The sequence below is a fragment of the Lactuca serriola genome, chromosome 6 (assembly GCF_051521515.1).
Source record: "Lactuca serriola cultivar US96UC23 chromosome 6, Lser_US96UC23_V15, whole genome shotgun sequence".
Classification (NCBI taxonomy): Eukaryota; Viridiplantae; Streptophyta; class Magnoliopsida; order Asterales; family Asteraceae; genus Lactuca; species Lactuca serriola.
The window spans coordinates 183681848-183704454 of NC_136413.1; positions in this window are offsets into that span (position 1 = coordinate 183681848).

Here is a 22607-nt window from a genome sequence, read left to right on the forward strand (position 1 = left end):
AATATACTCCATGCTTGGGTGATAGACTTTGGAAATATATGGGATACTCACTCACCACTAGTTAAGTTTTTATATAACAATGGTTATCACACTAGCAAAAATGTTGCTACATTCGATGCCTTGTACGGACACAGATTTCATTCTTCAATATGTTGAGCAGAAGTTGGAGATACAGGACTTGCTAAAAAGTAGGCTAAAGATACTCCACACACTGGCCCTGAGGTCATTCATGAAACAAAGAAGAAAATCGTTCACATAAAGGAACGATTAAAGGTCGCACGTAGTCTGCATAAAAGCTATGTTGACGTAAGACACAAATCCTTAGAATTCAAAATAAGAGATTGTAACAACGTAATTTTTCAAACATATTTTTCATTTTTAAAAACACATAAAAACTCATATAATTCATTTCACAAAATCACAAGTGTCTCAAGTCAACATAAATCCACAAGAAAGTCAAATCCCAGAATCCTCAACATAATCTTGAACAGGTGTGTACAATCACATCGGTGCCTTCCCACGATCCTCGGAGGTACCTAAAACACATATGACATAACACAATAAGCATAAAGCTTAATGAGTTCCCCAAAATACCACGCACATATAATTAGCCACTCGAGGCTATAGCTCTGTAAGACCCTCTGGTTAATGTGTCTTAATGGGACCCTCCAGTCCCACAGCTCGTTGGACCCTCTGGTCTGGTCTAAGTGAGAACCCTCCGGTCTCACTACTCGTTGGACCCTCCAGTCTCATAGTTCGTTGGACCCTCCGGTCTGGTCTAAGTATATCATAATATAACATACAGTACATATCACACATAAATACATATCTCAAGCAAGCACATAAGACCCTCTGGTCACACATAATTACCACTCTAGGTAAGGTATAGTGAGAAGACTCACCTCGTAAGAACTCAGATAATCTCGAACTCAAATCACCGGTCTAGCCTCCACCTAAATACACACAATAACTATCCCTAACTAATAATGGCTCACGCAAGGCTAGATTAACCCTTCCATACACTCACAGAAGGGTAAACAGCCATTTGACCTCTCCATGGGCTTAATAAACCACATGTTGACCAAACCATAAAAGTCAACTGAAAGTCAACGGCAGGGAGTACGCTGCGCGTACCAAATCCCTACGTTGGGCGTACTCAGCTGCCATGCAGGCATCGGGGATACTCGACCCCTACGTTGCAAGTACTGGGACTATGCCTAGTGTACGTCCCAGTTTCACTCTCCTCACATTTTTAGTCTTAATCAGTTAAGACATTGGCTCATACTTCGGATCTGAAATCCCAACTGTCACACCCCAAAACCTGAACGGCGAAAATGTTCACAGGCGGAGGACGCCATGTACAGTATCACAACAAAGCATAACAGTAAACAAGCAACAACATCATCCATTGCATTAATAATATAATTTAATACAAGTCTGTTCTGTATAGTTATAAGACACCAAAAATATGAATCTAAAATAAGAGATGAGTCTTGAACGTGCTCCATCTTCTCAAAACCTGGCATTGATACCTGTCTACTGATGACCTGAGAGTACAAGTTATTTTGAAAGAGTTTATCAGCTTTAAAGCTGGTGAGTTCATAAGTATTTTAGTGTCGTTGCTTGTATAAAAATGTTTGTAAGTATTTGAAGTATAAGTTTGTACAAGTTTAAAGTAAATGTTTGTATCTTCTAGAAAATCCTATATTTTCTACTAAACGTAGCCTTCTACCAAGGCATCAAATGTTCTGTATGTTTGTTTCTTGTAAAAGTGTGTATTTTTTCCCAAGTGTGACTATCATTAACAAAATATAGTTTTTACATTACCGTTTATGTGAGAAGATCACAATGTGAATGCAATGGGAAAATAATAAAGTAATGTAGTGTTGTATATAGTAACTACTATTATACTAACTACCGTAAACAGATTGTTAATTAAGGTATAATGTGATATAATTGTAACCATACTTGATCGACTAGTAAAACACGATGCTCGAAGACGTCGAAATGGTATGAAATCTGTCACCCGTAGACCTACAGGTCCCACTGTAGCTAGCAGCAAGGTGTAGGAGGTCAGTCCCGTATAGATCTTTACACAAATTCACGCTCTCCCTCCGGGAGACTCTGGTTACAAAACGAGCCATAGCAGTGATGCCATGCCCCGAAGTAGTGGCTCACATTTATGTTATAGTATTCTTGTATATGTATTGTATGTACTAGTGTAGTGTATGTTCTCTCTGTCCAGTATGTAGTATGTTCTCTTTGTTTCTCATCATAGTATGTTCTCTTGTATAGTGTAGTGTATTGTATGTTCTCTTAGTTTCTCATTATAGTATATTCGTACTGTTTCTCATAATAGTATATCCGTTCTATTTCTCATAATAGTATATTCTCTTAGTTTCTCATCATAGTAAGTTTGTATTGACTCATGAATGAACTGGCTCTTGTATGTTTCTTTGTACTAGAAATAGTGAGTAGTGACTTCCTAAACTATACCTATTATAGTTTACTAGTAGAGTTGGTTGTATGACTGAGTGTGTTGAACTAAGATAACAGCTTTTATGCCTATACATATATACATAATATATAACTAAGGATCAAACGACACTCGGACAAACAACAGGGTACTCTAAGTCCACAACCAAACAAGGAACAGGAAATAAATTTATTTATCAGTCCTAAGTCCTTCCAACCTTACTTATATAACTATATATGCAATAGACATGATTTTGACAATATATAAGTTTAAAAGAGTTAAAAGAAAAGGTTTGGCATATAAGAACAAGTTTGATAAAGATTTTAGCATGTAAAAGAGTTTGATAAACATTTTGAAATAGTTTGTTTGATAAAACAGTTAAAAGTATAGTAAATCCATTTGTTTAATAGTTATTAATCACATGTGATTGATATAATAACTATAATGTTTCAACTTGTATCCCCCCCCTAAAAGCGTTTAAAATCATTTAAAAGATAAGTTAAGGGGTATGAACTCACCTGTAGTGAGTGGTTTGGATGAACGAGTGGTATAGGATGCTAAGTGCCAAGTGAAGACTTGAGCACACACACGGATCCTATTTATCATATAATGATACATAGATGTATACAATTATTGTTTAAACAACTAATTATGCAAGGAAAGACACCCTAAGACATGGAAAACACTTAGATTCAAGTGCTAGAAATACAAAGGGTTGCATCTAAGGGGTGTATGGCCACATATTAGTGTTTACGGCCAAGTGGTATGCTTCATGCGAGTTTACGGCCATAGGGTTTACGGCCCTAGGAGTTTACGGTCGTAAACTCATAAAGTTTAGTGCCAAAGAGTGGATTAAAGGTCTTACAATCATAAGGAAGTGTTCTAGTCTCTTATCCAAGCCTTGAGAGGAAGTTATGGTCCATATGCACCACTAATTAGGGTTTACGGCCAAGGGAGATGCTCTTGGCCGTAACCAACTCATGTTCTTGGGAAATGCTTGATTTCAAGGAGTAATTCAATGGTCTTTACATGGTAGTAAGTATAATAGGGGATACTTATAATGTAGAAGCTTGAAATAGTAGTTTTCGACCCAAAGAACAAGAGTGTTCTTGAAGAAATGAAGAACACATGAAGATCTAACCAAAAGAAGAGATTTCATGATGAATTTAAAGGTGATTCAAGAATAAGAGATGTATTAACACATAGATGGATGGAATCACTTACATTTTTTAGGGTTTTGAAACAAGATCCTATGATACTTGAGAGAGAGATTTCGAGTGTCTAAACATGGAAATGGTAAAAGTGAAGAAAAATGGTCAAGCTTCATAATTATAGCTTAGAGTTTTCGGCCGTAAACTCATGTGTCCTGGACGTAAACTCCTCATTGAGGGGTTTATGGCTTGTTTGATGGTTTTGAACTTCAGTTGACACTTCCTTTCACTCATTCATTTGGTGTACTAGGCTTAGAATGCTCAAACAGACTCTAAACAGTGCTAAAAGTTAGCAGAAACAAGTCTGAGATGAAAGAAATGTCGGCCTTCTGATGGCTATGGAAACTCGGGCTTCCTATAGCCCCAAGGGGTTTGCAGTCTGTTTTCACCATTGTTGTATATAGTACTGTAGTGTTGTATATAGTAACTAATATTGTACTAACTACCTTAAACCGATTGTTAATTAAGGTATAAAGTGATATAAGTGTAACCATACTTGATCGACTAGTAAAACATGATGCTTGAATACATCAAAATGGTATGACATCCGTCGCCCGTAGACCTGTAGGTCCCACTGTAGCTAGCAGCAAGGTGTAGGACAGTCAGTCCCGTATAGAACTATACACAAATTCACGCTCTCCCTCTAGAAGACTCTGGTTACAAAACGAGCCATAGCAGTGATGCCATGCCCCGAAGTAGTGGCTCACATTTATGTTATAGTATTCTTGTATATGTATTATATGTACTAGTGTAGTGTATGTTCTCTCGGTCTAGTATGTAGTATGTTCTCTTTGTTTCTCATCATAATATGTTCTCTGGTATGTAGTGTAGTGTATTGTATGTTCTCTTAGTTTCTCATTATTGTATATTCGTTCTATTTCTCATAATAGTATATTCTCTTAGTTTCTCATCATAGTAAGTTTGTATTGACTCATGAATGAATAGTGAGCAGTGACTTCCTAAACTATACCTATTATAGTTTACTGTAACATCCCCCTCTGGCACGTATCACAATATTGTCCGCTTTGGGCCACTCGGCACGAGGACTTCCCAGGGGGTCACCCATCCTGGTACTACTCCCGCCCGAGCACGCTTAACTGCAGAGTTCTTATGGGATCTGCTGCCCTCACGGCTTTAAAACGCGTTGTGATAGGGAAGGTATCCACACCCCTTATAAGAAATGCTTAGTTCTCCTTCCCAGCCGATGTGGGATCAGATCTAACCCACTTTCACCCCCCATTATAGGGTTCGACGTCCCCGTTGAACACATTGACCCGTGCCCTAGCTCTGATACCAACTTGTAACGACCCAAAAATCACGACTAAAAATTTCTTTTAAAACATTACTAAAACTAGATTTATAAAAACGTATCATAAGTCAAACATAACTTTCGAGTATTAAATTCAAAACATAATATCGTTATCAGAGTCAAACATTCCCGGGCTAACTGACTATGGTGTGTGCTCTGCAATCTTCCCGAGCTCCTCTTTTGAAAACCGAGTACCTGAAACCAAAACTGAAAACCGTAAGCACGAAGCTTAGTGAGCTCCCCCAATCTACCAAATACCACACAATAACATATAAAGCACATACTGGGCCTGGCCCACTGCATCGGACCGAAGTCCGGACTAACTGGGGCCTTGCCCCCTACATCGGACCGAAGTCCGAAGCTGACTGGGACCTTGTCCCCTACATCGGACCGAAGTCCGAAGCTGACTGGGACCTTGTCCCCTACATCGGACCGAAGCCCGAAGCTGACTGGGACCTTGTCCCCTACATCGGACCGAAGTCCGAAGCTGACTGGGACCTTGTCCCCTACATCGGACCGATGTCCGAAGCTGACTGGGACCTTGTCCCCTACATCAGACCGAAGTCCGAAGCTGACTGAACATAGTATAAACATATCAACTAGCATAAACACATAAATCCTGTCTGAGCCACGAAGGCATTAAACATACTAACTACAACATCGGACCGAAGTCCAAAGCTGATTGGGACCTTGTCCCCTACATCGGACCGAAGTCCGAAGCTGACTAAACATATCATAAACATATGTACTAGCATGAACACACATAAATCCTGTCTAAGCCACGAAGGCATCAAACATGCTAACTACTGCATCGGATCAAAATCCGGTTACTACTGCTAGCTAAACGGGCCGGCATTGTGGCCTTAGACCCGTTCCTACTGGGAGAAAACTCACCTGAACTGCTGAGCTCTGCTGATAAACCTCTGGCTGCTACTCGACAATCCCCTGAACCGCTGCTCCTCTAGCTCTCCGAGCTATCAATATACATATAACACTTAGTCTGACAGTCAACTAAGTCAACTCTGGTCAAAGTCAACCTTCCAGGTCAACCCTACTCGCCGAGTCCTCCTAATGACTCGCCGAGTTCATAAGCTCAGGGTCTTTCTAATCGTGATTCGACTCGCCGAGTCATTCTATGACTCGCCGAGTCCAACTAGTTCCAAGTCCTGTCCTGTCCAACTCGCTGAGTCACCACCCGACTCACTGATTCGAGTCTCAACTTGAAGGGTTTGAGGTTTCGCGACCTGACTCGCCGAGTCCACTAATAGACTCGCCGAGTCCAAGGCAATCTTCAACCAACTCGTCGATTTGTTCTTCCAACTCGTCGGGTTCATGCTTAACTTCGTCCGACTCGACGAGCTGTTCATCTCACTCGTCGAGTTCCTCCTCATCTTCAAGCTACTCGCCGAGTCCACTCGAAGGACTCGCCGAGCCTATTCAAATCTTCATACATGCAGAGGACTTTTGAGTCATGCATGGACTCCATACTATAGATCTACCCTTCTCAAGCCTATTCCCCACGTAAAGTTGCAAACTTTACGTGTAAAGAAGGAGATCTAGGCACCATTCACCATAAACTAGGGTTTAAGACAAAAGGGCTCAACAATCAACCCATAGACTGATGCTTTATGATTCTCTATGCCAAAATACACATAGAGGGAAGGAAATGACTCATTACCTTCAAATGGTTCATGAACTTGTCCTAAAAGCCCCAAATCCCATGATAAAGGCTGATCTATATGCAAAAGAGGGAAGGAAACGACTCATTACCTTCAAATGCTCTGGAAGACCTCACAAACTCTGGATCTACTGCCAATTCTTGAATCCCCAATGTGTGCCTTCTTCCTTCTTCCTTCAAATTACCTAAAATGGCAAGAAAACTTGAATGAGCAACAATGGAGGCTTAGGGTTTCTGGTTCTGGACTATAGAGCCGCAACTGAGCCCTAGGAAAGAGAATAAGATTCTTAAATAGGGTACCAAGTCCCGAAATTAGGGTTTCCAAACCCAGACCTGACTCGCCGAGTCCACTCGCCGACTCGCCGAGTCGGTCAATTGCTTTACACCTGGATCCCGCTCCGACTCGCCGAGTTCCTCCCTGGACTCGACGAGTCAACCCTCTTCAACCTAGGGTTTTTCCTTTCCTTTCTTGACCTTTCAGATCTCGGGTGTTACATTTACTAGTAGAGTTGTTTGTATGACTGAGTGTGTTGAACTGAGATAAAATCTTTTATGTCTATAGATATATACATAATATATAACTAAGGATCAAACGACACTCAGACAAACAACAAGGTACTCTAAGTCCACAACTAAACAAGGAACAGGAAATAAAGTTATTTATCAGTCCTAAGTCCTTCCAACCTTACTTATATAACTATATATGCAATAGACATGATTTTGAAAATATATAAGTTTAAAAGAGTTAAAAGAGTAACCAGAGTCTCCTGGAGGGAGAGCGTGAATTTGTGTATAGATCTATACTGGATTGACCGTCCTACACTTTGCTGCTAGCTACAGTGGGACCTGCAGGTCTATGAGTGACGAATGTCATACCATTTCGACATCTTTGATCGTCGTTTTTTACTAGTCAATCAAGTATGGTTACAACCTCATCACATTTTACCTTAATTAACAAACTATTTTAAGGTAGTTAGTACATTGGTAGTTACTTATATATAAAACTATAGTACATCGTTATTTTCCCATTGCATTCAAATTGTCATCTTCTCACATAAACAGTAATGTAAACTATAGTTTGGTAATGATAGTCATACTTGGGAAAAACACTTACTTTTACAAACAAACAACATACAGAACACTCGGGCCATGGTAGAAGGCAACTTTTGGTAGAAAATATCGGATTTTGTAGCAGATACAAACATTTACAACAAACACTTACAAAAATTTACATCAAACATTTATAAACACTTTCATACAATCAATGACACTAAAATACTTATGAACTCACCAGCTTTAATGCTGATCAACTCTTTCAAAATAACTTGAATTTTCAGGTCACCAGTAGACAGGTACCAATGACCAGGTTTTGAGAAGACGGAGCGTTCAAGACTCGTCTCGTTTTTTATTATTTATTTTTGGTGTCTTATAAACTAAACATAGAACACACTTGTATTGAATTATATTATTAATGCGATGGATGATTTTGTTGCTTGTTTACTATTACGCTTTGTTGTGATACTCTACATGACGTCCTCAACCCCAGAATGTTTCCGCCATTCCGTTTTGGGGTGTGACATAATTACCACTCTAGGTAAGGTATAGTGAGAAGAATCACCTCGTAAGAACTCGGATAATCTCGAACTAAAATCATCGGTCTAGCCTCCGCCTAAATACACACAGTAATTATCCCTAATTAATAATGGCTCTCACAAGGCTAGACTAACCCTTCCATACGCTCACAGAAGGGTAAAATACCATTTTACCTCTCCATAGGCTTAATAGACCACATGTTGACCAAACTATAAAAGTCAACTAAAAGTCAACGGCAGGGAGTACACTGTGCGTACCAAATCCCTACGTTGGACGTACTCGGCTGCCATGCAGGCATCGGAGATACTCTACCCCTACGTTGCCCGTACTAGGACTATGCCCAGTGTATGTCCCAGTTTCACTCTCCTCACATTTTTAGTCTTAATCAGTTAAGACATTGGCTCATACTTCAGATCTGGACTCCCTACTGTCTCTTAGTCCATAAAGTCGGTGACATTAAGCCTTTGCATGGCTAAATAGGTCACAAACACTCAAAACTCCCATCCCCTTTCCTCATGAAACTTATAACTCATGCATCGCTTACTTCTAACATCCAAGATTAGATTTTTATGACTTTACTCCACAAAATACACTGAAAAGGGATAGATCAAGGTCTCTGGAGTGCATTATCTCATAAAGTCTCCATCGTTTGGGACAAAACCCTAAAATACTTCATATGAATGCACCAAACAAACAAATGAGAAAGCTTGGAGCTTTATACCTTTTTGTGAAGCCTTCTTCACAACTAAGCTCATATCCAACTCCTTCTCCAAAGCTTCCTCTCTACTTCAAGAACACAAGATTACACCCACAAGCTCTCAAATGCACTCTCCAGCTATAAGGACGAAGATTTAGGGTTAGGAGTGTTCTGTGTATGGGAATGGTAACCAAGAATGAGGCCATCATGTCCTTTAAATAGGGAGCTCATTAAAATTTAGGGTTTCATTCTGGGCCTGGTACGCCCAACGTACCTATTGGTATGCCCCGCGTACTAGGTGGCCTGCGCTTCACAAACACACATTCGAGTACGCTAAGCGTACACTCAAGTACACCCCGCGTACTTGTTTACCACCCTTTTCTCCAATAAGGGTTAAAACGGACAAATGCTCAATAGATCAAGGTTTACAAGGTATACATGGACTTGGGATGTTACAGAGACCGTGTCCTACTAAAGGTTGCACAATGGAAAGATGTCATTAGATTTGGAAAACGAGGTAAACTAAACCCCCGTTACATCGGACCTATCGAAATCCTAGAAAGGTTTGGTCCGGTGGCTTACAAACTCAATTCACCTCAAGAACTAAATAAAGTTCACGATATCGTCCACGTGTTTAATCTTAAGAAGTATCTCTTTAATGAGAACCTTGTCTTTGCTCTCGATGAGATATATGTCAACACTAAACTTCACTTCATGAAGGAACCGGTGGCCTCCGTGTCACAAACACGCATTCGAGTACACTGAGTGTACACTCAAGTACGCCCCACGTACTCGTTTACCATCCTTTTCTCTAATAACTGTCAAAATGGACAAATTATCAATAGATCAAGGTTTACAAGGTATACCTGGACTTGGGATGTTACAATTCTTCCCCACTAGAATCAGACTTCGCCCTCGAAGTCATGCTCCGTAAATAACTCTGGATGCTGCTCCCGCATCTCCGATTCCGGCTCCCAAGTCGACTCGGACCCCTTCCGATGCTGCCACTAGACCTAAACCAGGGGCACTTCCTTGTTCCTCAGAACCTTCACCTTCCGATCCAAAATCGTAATCGGTCTCTCAATATAATTCAGGCTCGCATCCACTTGAATGTCCTCTAATGGCACCACTGATGTCTCGTCGGCTACATACTTCCTCAACTGGGGCACGTGGAAGCTGTTATGAATCTGTCTCAACTCTGCAGGTAACTCCAACCAGTAGGCTACTCTGCCTACCCTAACGGTCACTTTAAAAGGACCGATGTATCGGGGCCCCAGCTTGCCACACTTCCTGAATCGGATCACCCCCTTCCATGAGGATGCCTTCAGGATGACGAAATCTCCGACCTGGAATTCTAGCTCGGATCGTCGCCTGTTTGCATAACTTTTCTGGCGACTCTAGGTCGTCAGTAATCTCTGTCTAACAAACTGAATCTGCTCAGTCGTCTTTAGCACTATCTCAGTGCCACCCATCACTCTCTGCCCCACCTCCCCCCAACAAATAGGAGTTTGAAACCTCTTCCCATATAAAAGCTCAAAGGGAGGCATACCAATACTCGAATAGTGGTTGTTGTTGTAGGAAAACTCAGCCAGGGGTAAGTATGTGTCCCAACTTCCTCCGAAGTCCATGACACAGGCTCGCAGCATGTCCTCAAGCGTCTAAATTGTCTGCTCGTTCTTCCCGTCCGTCTGTGGGTGGTACACAGTAATAAAATGTAGGCGCGTGCCCAACTCCTCGTGAAATTTCTTCCAGAATCTGGAAGTAAATCACACATCTCGATCTGAAACTATTGAAATCGGCACCCCATGCCGAGATACCACCTCTCTCACATAAATCTCTATCAATCTCTCTATAGAAGAGTTGTCACTAATAGCAAGGAAGTGAGCACTCTTCGTCAGTCGATCCACAATCACCCAAATCGCGTGAACTCCATGCGCAGTCCTCGGCAATTTGGTGATAAAGTCCATAGAGATCTGTTCCCACTTCCACTGGGGAATCTCCAGAGGCTGCAATGGATCATGTGGGCGCTGGTGCCCCGCCTTGACCCAACGGCAGGTTAAGCACCTCTCAACTATCCAAGCAACATCCCACTTCATATAGGGCTACCAGTAATCTCTCTTCAGGTCCAAATACATCTTAGTAGCCCCAGGTGTGACAACCCGATATTTCAAGTCAATGTAATGACATAAGTCAAGTATTGTAATCTATTTTGAATTAATAAATAAACAAAAATAGCATCAGAAATGAAATCTTCAAAAGTCTCAAGTGGGATACATAAAGTAATAGATATTGTAACTAGGTTTTCAGAAATAAAAAGAACACAAAAATCCGAGTTTTAACAAAGAACTTATGACCAATAGAAAATCCATTGCAAAAGCGGTAAAACACCATTAAGCATAAAACGTGAAATTTCAATAAAATACTTTTTAGCCTTAAGTATCTAAACGAATGTCATAGATATCATTAAACCGTGAACATACATAAAAAGAACGTCCAAATCTGACTTCGTATGAGGAATTTAGGATTTTTCTAAGTTTCGGAGTAGTGGTACACAGCTAAAAACTCGAAATACAGATCAAGCGACTTTTAGCCGACACAACCTAAATGAGAATTGAAGATCCCGTCAATAGTAGTACAACGGTAAAAAGATATACGAAATCGGACGTCGGATGAAGGAGCTATGGATTTTTAACGGACTTTTCCAGTCCCGGTCTGTTAAAAATATAATATTAAAAATAAGTAAAAATTAGCCAATGGAGTCTAAACAAAAGTGGTAGAGCATAATCTCACCTACACGTGGATATAAAGAACGTCAAAATCGGAGCTCGTATGCGAGAGATATGAATTTATGAAGTTCGAGGCATGAACTTCCACGTCTGTCAAGATTCACGTTGTGAGTCAAAGGAGGTTCACGACGTGAACCAGTGATAGACGTTTACCAAGAGTCGAGCATAATCTGTCGAGTCTACGAGCTGATCATGACATAATTCACGATGTGAACAATTCCAAGTTCACGACGTGAACTTCAATTTTTCACCCTATAAATAAGATGCGAGGTTGCCGAATTCATTTGTCAATTTACAACCTCTCTCCCCAAATTTCTCACTTTCTGGCCCCTTGAGACTACCCCGACGCCCCGGTTACGTATCCAAGCTTCGAAGAATGTCCGAAGGTCTGAAACTCCCGAGAAATTTTCCACTTTCCGGTCGAAGTGCTGCCCGAGAAAAGTCTCGTTTTCTCCAAATCATCACACTTACCAGGTGAGTTCATACCCCTATATTTTCACGTCTTTTCTATGTTTTAGGGGGGGGGGGGGATACAAGTGAAACGCAAGAAAAACTCATGTTAAAATGCAAATCATTACATACAGTTTCAAATACTTTATCTACATTTGAGGTATAGATTTTAAATATATATAATAACATTATTACAAATGTTATACTTTACATACAAAGTTAATAACACATTAAGGTTCATCATGCAAATGAAATACATTTTTGGAAAACTATAATAGGTATAGTCTATGAGATATTCATGATATTTTACACTCTATAAACACTATAGAAAGGAAATACTTACATTTACAAGAACAATAGACTTTTCATATGTAACTCTCTTTGATACAAACTTTGTGAGACATTTGACTTTACGTACTTTCACGTACGCATTTTAAGTCCTGTATTATATACCATAATCTCTTGTAGGGAGAGTGTGATACTTGTGTATAGATCTATACGGGATTGACAATCCCACACCTTAACTGTTAGCTATAGTTGGACCGGCAGGTCTGGGGTGACAAACGTCATATCATTTTAACGCCTGAAGAACGTTGTGACAGGCAGTCTGGGTCAATAGTATGGTTATATAACTCACATGAAGTATTAAAACATTTGATTTACGAGGCTATCAAATGCCTTAGTGATTATATATACATATATAAATCTACTTACACTATTTTAGGTATGCAAAATACTTATGCATTTTGTTTTCGAATCATTTAAAACTACTATTCATTTATGGAAAATGTTGGATTTTCTAGATACAAACACAGTTACTTTATACAAAAAGGCATACAATTCTTATACAAAAATGCTTATGAACTCACCAACTTAATTGTTGACACTTTTTCAAAACTACTTGTATTACTCAGGGATTCAGTAATACAGGTAACAACTGCTTTTGGGAAGGGACGCTATGGAGTCAATTTCAAACTTATTATATCATCATAATGTAATTTCTTTTGAAATATGTAATGCAATCAACAATGTAACTTTTTAAATTATATTTATGATGGTTGTGTTTGCTTTCTTTACTATTTATTCAACTGTTATGATACTACATGAAGTCATCCGCCCTCGAACGATTACGCCGTTCTGGTTTGGGGGTGTGACACCGAGATGGATCGAGAATCTCGATCTATGCGCCTCCTGCATCAGTATACGCCAAGCTCCGCCCGTAAAGCGCACCCAAATCCGCCCTCGAAAAGCCATAAGCCCCTGAATGTCTGTTACAAACTCGGAAACCTGCCCAATCACATGCTCTCTCTTGTGGTTCTCGGGTTTCACGGCCTCCACTTGGGCCTCTCGAATGGTATCCAAGACTAGAGTCATCACCATTATCCTCATACATACATCTCGAATCAGGACACTCTCCGCTCTACGGCTCAGGGTGTCAGCCACCACGTTAGCCTTGCTCGGATGATACAGGATCTCACAGTCATAGTCCTTCACTACATCCAACCATCTCCTCTGTCGCATATTTAGATTGGGTTGAACCATGAGATACTATAGGCTCTTGTGGTCCGTGTATATGGTACACCAAACCCCATACAAGTAGTGGCGCCAGATCTTGAGGGCGAACACCACCGCCCCCAACTCTAGATTGTGGGTGGGATATCTCATCTCATGAGGCTTCAACTGCCTCAAGGCGTAAGCTATCATGTGCCCTCTTTGCATTAGTACCGCGTCCAACCCGGATATAGATGCATTACTGTAAACCACAAAGTCCTTCATTCCCACCGGAAGAGCTAACACGGAGGCTTCAGACAACCTCTGGCGAAGAGTCTCAGATGAGGTCTGCTGCTCGGGTCCCCAAGAAAATGTGACACCCTTCCGGGTCAACCTGGTGAGGGGAACGACAATCTTGGAGAAATCTATGATAAATCCCCGGTAGTAGCCGGCCAATCCCAAAAAACTCCTGATCTCGGATGGAGATCTCGGCACCTCCCATCGCATGACTACCTCAATCTTTGCCGGGTCAACCAATATCCCATTCTGATTAACGAGATGCCCTAGAAATTGGACCTCTCATTACCAAAAATCACACTTGGAGAATTTGGCATAAAGCCTCTCCGATCTCAATACTCCAAGATTTTATCTCAAATGATCCTCATGCTGCTCTCTGGATCTCGAACACACCAAAATATCTTCGATGAACACGATCACCGAGCTATCCAATATAGGCCTGCACACCCGGTTCATGAGATCCATGAACGCCGCCGGTGCGTTGGTGAGTCCAAAAGGCATCACCACGAACTCGTAATGCCCATAACGAGTCCTAAAGGCTGTCTTCTGAATATCCTCTTCACAGAATCTCATCTAATGATATCCAGACCTCAAATCGATCTTGGAGAACCAAGACGCGCCCCGCAATTGGTTAAACAGATCGTCGATCCTCGAAAGTGGATAACGGTTCTTGATCGTCAACTTTTTCAACTCCTGGTAATCAATGCACATCCGGTGTGAAACATCCTTTTTCTTGACAAAAGGATCGTCGCTCCCTACGGCGAGCTACTCGTTCGGATAAAGCCCTTCCCCAACAACTCCTGGAATTATGAGGATAACTCATGCATCTCAGGCGGCGCATGGCGATAAGGTGCCTTGGCGATAAGTGCCACTCCCGGAACCAAATCAATCCGGAACTCCACCTGCCTCTCAGGAGGCACACCTGGTAACTCCTCGGGAAAAACATCCGAGAACTCACTCACTATTGGGACCTCCGTGATAGAACTCGGTCTCTCGGCAGCAACTCGTGTATCCGACACATATGCTACAAAACCCTTGCAACCCTGCTGTAGACTCTGTTTGGCTCTGGTAGCTGAGCAGAATGCTGACCCGGATTGGGTACCCTCACCGTACACTGTAAGAACTCCCCCACTAAGGTCTCGCATGGTCACCAACTAACGCTCGCAGTCAATCACAAATCCGAATCGACTCAACCAGTTCATGCCCACAATGACACAGAGATCACCCATCGCGATCGGGACCAAATCTATCGGGAACTCAACACCAAAAATCTCGAGCACGCATCCCCAAATCACATCGGTCACAAACACCGTATTCTTATTGGCTATGGAAACTCTCAAAGGTCGACTCAACGCCTCTCATCGGATACTGATGTGACGACTAAAAGCTAACGATACGAAGGACCGACTCACATGCGAGTCAAATAACACCAAAGTAGGTACATAACTCAAAAGAAAATTGCCTAAGCATATAATAATGTAAGCACAAAATAACTCGAGACAAAATAAAATAATGAATACATACCGGCCACGACATCTGGTGCTGCGCGGACCTCCTCCGCTATCATCTGAAAGGCTCTCTTGCGAACCCTTGGTACCTCGGCCTTCGTTGTCCGGCTCTCTGTAGCTCATGCAGCAGCAGGGGTAGATCCCTGTGTTGATCCCTATAGCAGCTATGGACACTCGGCCTTTTGATGGCCGGTCTGGTTGCAGTGAAAACAGACTGCAAACCCCTTCGGGAAATCCCTCGCAATATGCCCCTCTTTGCCACACTTGTAGCAAAGTCCCGCTCGACATACTCCCTCATGTCTCTTGCCACACTTCCCACAACTGCAACCCTTCTGGCCTCCAGATCTCGAATCAACGGGCTTAGCCTGCTTGGCTGCTGGCTGAGACTGTGTCGGTCGCCGATCCCTCCCCTGAGACTCCGCCTCCTCCCTGGCCTGAGTCTCCATCTCAATCTCCCTCTTTCGGGCATTTACCTGAAGCTCAACAAATGACTGATACGTCAAGTTCGCCACAAACTCTCGAATATCCCTCCTCATAATGCTCAAATACCAGCTCATATGTGCCTACTTTGTAGACACGTGCTCAGGGCAAAACATCTCCTTTCATGGAACATCCTCCTAATCACTATCACTGACTATGTCCTCCGCTTGAGGGACAGAAACTCCTGGGCCAACCACTCCCTCTCTACCGGGGGAACATACTCATCTCGAAACACCGTAGTAAACCTCTCCCACGTCACTACAGTGATCTCTGCAGACGTGAAGTTGGTTGTCACAAACTTCCACCAATCCTTCGCCCCCAAGTGAAGCTGGTTCAACGCAAACCGTACCCTCAAATGCTCCGGACATGAGCAAGTGTAAAAACACCCCTCGATAACAGATATTCATCTCATCGCGGCAATCGGATCCTGAGTCCCATCAAACTCTTGTGGCTTCACGTTGTTGAACTCCCAGTACAGCAACGAGTCACCCCCTATGGCCTGGCAGCAGCAGCCCCCTCGGTAATAACAGTGTATCGCTCATCAAACGTCTCGATCAAAGTGGTCTTAATAGACCCAAACATCTCCGGGATGGCCTCTCATATAGTTGCGGCCACCTCATCATGAATCATTCAGGGAATCTCATCATCGCTAACTATACTAGTCTCAGGGGTATGACACATACCTACCATGATGTCTCTGAAACATAACACAAAATAATCAAAGAATTGATCGATAATACTCACACTCGATCACTCGCTCCTACTTGTTCCTTATCACCCTAAGGATTCTTACTTGGATTGCACACCGATCCGATGTTTCCAGTAGTACGGGCCCAATACTACCTTCCGCACCACATATGTGTTCATTCCAAGTCTTTCTCCTAGGATCCTAGTTCACAATTAATCTATATCTTGCCAAACACAGACTACTCTCTTAGTCGACCTCTCATATGCTCCTCTCGACTACCTACTCGTACTCGAAGCAAAACATTGGTAGCAGTAACCTCTAGGCTAAGGCATCACAAATCAGGCCACTCTAGTCCTAAATTATGAAATACCTAGCCTACTCTCTAGCATGCATAATATATCTCATAATATCTCATAACACATAAAGTGAGGGTATTTTGGGAAATCACCATTCGGGCTCTGGCTGATTGTACACACTGCTCTTTCTCATTTTTCTCTTAGAAACTCTTACTCGTTTTAGAAAAACCATTTCTTTTGAAAAAAATTTCTCAAATCCTCAGTATGAGTTCGGACATGCCCGAACGTGAATCCGAATCCCTCAAACCAAGGCTCTGATACCAACTTGTAACAACGTAATTTTTCAAACAAATTTTTCATTTTTAAAAACTCATAAAAACTCATATAATTCATTTCACAAAATCACAAGTTTCTCAAGTCAACATAAATCCACAAGAAAGTCAAATCCCAGAATCCTCAACATAATATCAAACAGGTTTGTACAATCACACCGATGCCTTCCTGCGATCCTCGGAGGTACCTGAAACACATATCACATAACACGGTAAACATAAAGCTTAGTGAGTTCCCCGAAATACCATGCACATATAATTAGCCACTCGAGGCTATAGCTCTGTAAGACCCTCCGGTCAACGTGTCTCAGTGGGACCCTCCAGTCTCATAGCTTGTTGGACCCTCTGGTCCGGTCTAAGTGAGAACCCTCAGGTCTCACTGCTCGTTGGACCCTCCGGTCCGGTCTATGTGAGGACCCTCCAGTCTTATAGTTCATTGGACCCTCCGGTCTGGTCTAAGTATCTCATAATATAACATACATTACATATCACACAGAAATACATATCTCAAGCAAGCACATAAGACCCTTTGGTCACACATAATTTGTGACAACCCGAAATTTCTATCTTGTACAAACATTCAATTCAATCAAAGTCAGACTCGTTTCTGCAATCTTTTAGCACTGTTTAGGGTCTATTTGAGTGTTATAAGCCTAGTACCTTCAAGAAGGAATGTTAGGGAAGTGTATTCTAGAGTGCAGTGTGCAGCTTTCAAGCCAAAAACTCCATTTATAAGGAGTTTACGGCTGTAAACTAGAGTTTACAACCGTAAACACCTCTTGGTCGTAAACTCATGTCCATATATGAGTTATTCCTTCATTTCTAGTCATTCCTTACACTTCCAAGTCAAGAAAAGTCAACTCTCTCTCAACTATCATCACGAGTTTCTCTTGATCTTCAAAAGAGTAAGCATTTCTTCCATTTTATTAGGTGTTAATCTTCTTAATCTAGCATCACCCTTTGATTTCATCTATGAAATTCATCTTTTTGGGTTAGATCTCCAAGAACACCAAGAACACACACTAGTTTTTGGGCCTTAAACACCTCCTTCAAGCTTCAAAATGTAAGTAATCTTCCATATATTAGTTATCCTATAGAAGCTCTTAACTTACACCCTTGAAAACAACCTTTCCTAAGAACAATGAGAGTTTACATCCATGATCATCTCCCTTGGCCGTAAAGCCTCATCAAGATCTACTTTGGCCATAAATGTCCTTGTCCGTGAACACAAGCCTTTTCATGTGTTGGCCGTAAACTCCCTTGACCGTAAACACCATGGCCGTAAACACAATGGCCGTTAACTCCATTGTGTGGCCGTAAACCCGTTAGATGCAATCCCTTGTGATTGTAACACTTCCATTCAAGTATTTCCTAGTCCCTAAGATGGTTCCCTATCATGGTTAGTTGTTATATACACTAATTATATTGATATATGTGCCATTATGTGCTTATTAAGATCCGCTTGTGCCCAAGATTTCACTTAGCACTTAGCATCCTACAATCGATCTTACATTCATATCACTCACTGCAAGTGAGTTCATACCCCTTAATCTACCTTTTATATGATTTTAAATGCTTTTATGGGGGAATACAAGTTGATAACATTATAGTTGTTATATCAATCATATGTGATTAATAACTATCAAACAAAGTGGATTTTCTTATACTTCAAATTGTTTTATCAAACAAACTCTTCAAAACATTTTATAAATTGACATCAAGTCATCTGTTGCCACTCAAATGGTTAAAACTCTTTCATATGTTAAACTTTTTATTAAACTCTTTTAAACTTATATATTGTCAAAATCATGTCTATATAGATATAGTTGTATAAGTAAGGGTGAAAGGACTTAGGACTGATAACTCACTTTATTTCATGTTCCTTGTTTAGTTGTGGACTTAGGGTATCCGATTATTTGTCCGAGTATCTTTTATCCTTAGTTATATATTATGTATGTGTGTATAGATATAAAAGTTCCTACATCAGTTCAACACCTTTGGGTAGCAAAGGTGTACAAACAGACTCAATCATTCAAACAACATTACTAGTAAACTATAATAGGTATAGTTTAGAGGTTCACTACTCACTATGTCTAGTACAATGAAACATACAAGAGTCGGTTCATACATGAGTAAAATACAAACTTACTATTATGAGAAATAGAAATACCATACTATGATGAGAAACTAAGAGAACATACACTACACTATACAAGGGAACATACTATACACTAGAACAGAGAGAACATACTATACACTAGAGCATACTATACAAACACTAGAATACTATAACATTAATGTGAGTCGCTACTTCATGGCATGAAAATCTACTACTGTGTCACGTTTTGTAACCAGAATCTCCTAGAGGGAGAGCGTGAATTTGTGTATAGATCTATATTGGATTGACCGTCCTACACCTTGTTGCTAGCTACAGTGGGACCTGCAGGTCTACAGGTGACGAATGTCATACCATTTCGACGTCTTTGATCACTGTGTTTTACTAGTCAATCAAGTATGGTTACAACCTCATCACATTTTACCTTAATTAACAAACTGGTTTAAGGTAGTTAGTACATTGGTAGTTACTTATATATAAAACTATAGTACATAGTTATTTTCCCATTGCATTCACATTGTGATCTTCTCACATAAACGGTAATGTAAACTATCGTTTGGTAATGATAGTCATACTTGGGAAAAACACTTACTTTTACAAACAAACAACATACAGAACACTCGGGCCTTGGTAGAAGGCAACTTTTAGTAGAAAATATAGGATTTTCTAGGAGATACAAACATTTACTACAAACACTTACAAACATTTACATCAAACATTTACAAACACTTTCATACAAGCAATGACACTAAATTACTTATGAACTCACCAGCTTTAATGCTGATCAACTCTTTCAAAATAACTTGAATTCTCAGGTCACCATTAGACAGGTACCAATGACCAGGTTTTGAGAAGACGGAGCTTTCAAGACTCGTCTCTATTTTGATTATTCATTTTTGGTGTCTTATAAACTATACACAGAACACACTTGTATTAAATTATATTATTAATGGAATGGATGATGTTGTTGCATGTTTACTATTATGCTTTGTTGTGATACTCTACATGACCTCCTGCGCCCCAGAATGTTTCCGTCGTTCTGATTATGGGGTGTGACATAATTACCACTCTAGGTAAGGTATAGTGAGAAGAATCACCTCGTAAGAACTCGAATAATCTCGAACTAAAATCATCGGTCTAGCCTCTGCCTAAATACACAATAATTATCCCTAATTAATAATGGCTCTCACAAGGCTAGACTAACCCTTCCATACGCTCACAAAAGGGTAAAATACCATTTTACCTCTCCATGGTCTTAATAGAACACATGTTGACCAAACTATAAAAGTCAACCAAAAGTCAACGGCAGGGAGTACGCTGCGCGTACCAAATCCCCACGTTGGACGTACTCGGCTGCCATCCAGGCAGCGGGGATACTCAACCCCTACGTTGCGCGTACTGGGACTATGCCCAATGTACGTCCCAGATTCACTCTCCTCGCATTTTTAGTCTTAATCAGTTAAGACATTGGCTCATACTTCGGATCTGGACTCCCTACTGTCTCTTAGTCCATAAATTCAGTGACTTTAAGCCTTTGCATGGATGAATAGGTCACAAACACTCCAAACTCCCATCCCCTTTCCTTATGAAACTCATAACTCTTGCATCGCTTACTTCTAACGTCCAAGATTAGATTTTTATGACTTTACTCCACAAAATACACTGAAAAGGGATAGATCAAGGTCTCTGGAGTGCATTATCTCATAAAGTCTCCATCTTTTAGGACAAAACCCTAAAATACTTCATATGAATGCACCAAACAAATAAATGAGAAAGCTTGGAGCTTTATACCTTTTTGTGAAGCCTTCTTCACAGCTAAGCTCAAATCCAACTCCTAAGGCTCTCACTCCTTCTCCAAAGCTTCCTCTCTAAATCAAGAACACAAGATTACACCCACAAGCTCTCAAATGCACTCTCCAGCTATAAGGACGAAGATTTAGACTTAGGAGGGTTTGGTGTATGGGAATGGTGGCTAGGAATGAGACCATCATGTCCTTTAAATTGGGAGCTCATTAAAATTTAGGGTTTCATTCTGGGCCTAGTACGCCCCGCGTACTAGGTGGCCTCCGCTTCACAAACACACATTCGAGTACGCTGAGCGTACACTCAAGTGCGCCCCGTGTACTCGTTTACCACCCTCTTTTCCAATAAGGGTCAAAACGGACAAATGCTCAATAGATCAAGGTTTACAAGGTATACATGGACTTGGGATGTTACAGAGACCGTGTCCTACTAAAGGTTGCACTATGGAAAGATGTCATTAGATTTGGAAAACGAGGTAAACTAAACCCCCGTTACATCGGACCTATTGAAATCCTAGAAAGGTTTGGTCTGGTGGCTTACAATCTCAATTCACCTCAAGAACTAAATAAAGTTCACGATATCGTCCACGTGTTTAATCTTAAGAAGTATCTCTTTAATGAGAACCTTGTCTTTGCTCTCGATGAGATATATATCAACACTAAACTTCACTTCATGAAGGAGCCGGTGGAGATCATGGATCGATAAATCAAAAACTTCAAACAAAAGCCGCCTACCTACAGTAAACATCCAATGGAACTCTCGTAGAGAGATGGAGTTTACTTGGGAGCATGAGGATCAAATGAAACAAAAGTATCCGTAATTTTTTCAGCGATGCTCCCTCCACTACGGGAAGTAAATATTAGTAGAACACAATGATAGTGGAACAAAATAATCTAGAACTTAATAATTTCAGGATGAAATTCCCTTAATGGGGAGATAATGTGACATCCCAGAATTTAGGTCAAAGACTATGAACAGTTAAGTTCACAGTGAATCTCTTTGTAATTTGACTCATTGAGTTTTAGTGCGCCTTATGTGAAATAAATGAGTTTATTTCAACTATCATATGATATCAGATGGCATCTTACTTCCAAATGTGTAAGCTGACAAACGAATCAAACAAGTCAAACTGCAACCATAGTTAATACGTCTTAAAAACTGAAATTTCGTATTAAGCAATTGTGAGTAGGGTGTAAGTGAGCCGAGCTACTCGTGAGCTACTTGGGATCGACTCGTTAAAAGATCGACTCGAGATCGAACTAAACGAACCCGAGCCAAGCTCGATCCCAAATATGAGGCTCGTTTATTAAATGAGCTCGGGCCGAGCTTCAGCTAGTGGGCTCGCGAGCCTAAATGAGCTTAAACGAGCCTATATATATGTATATATATATATATA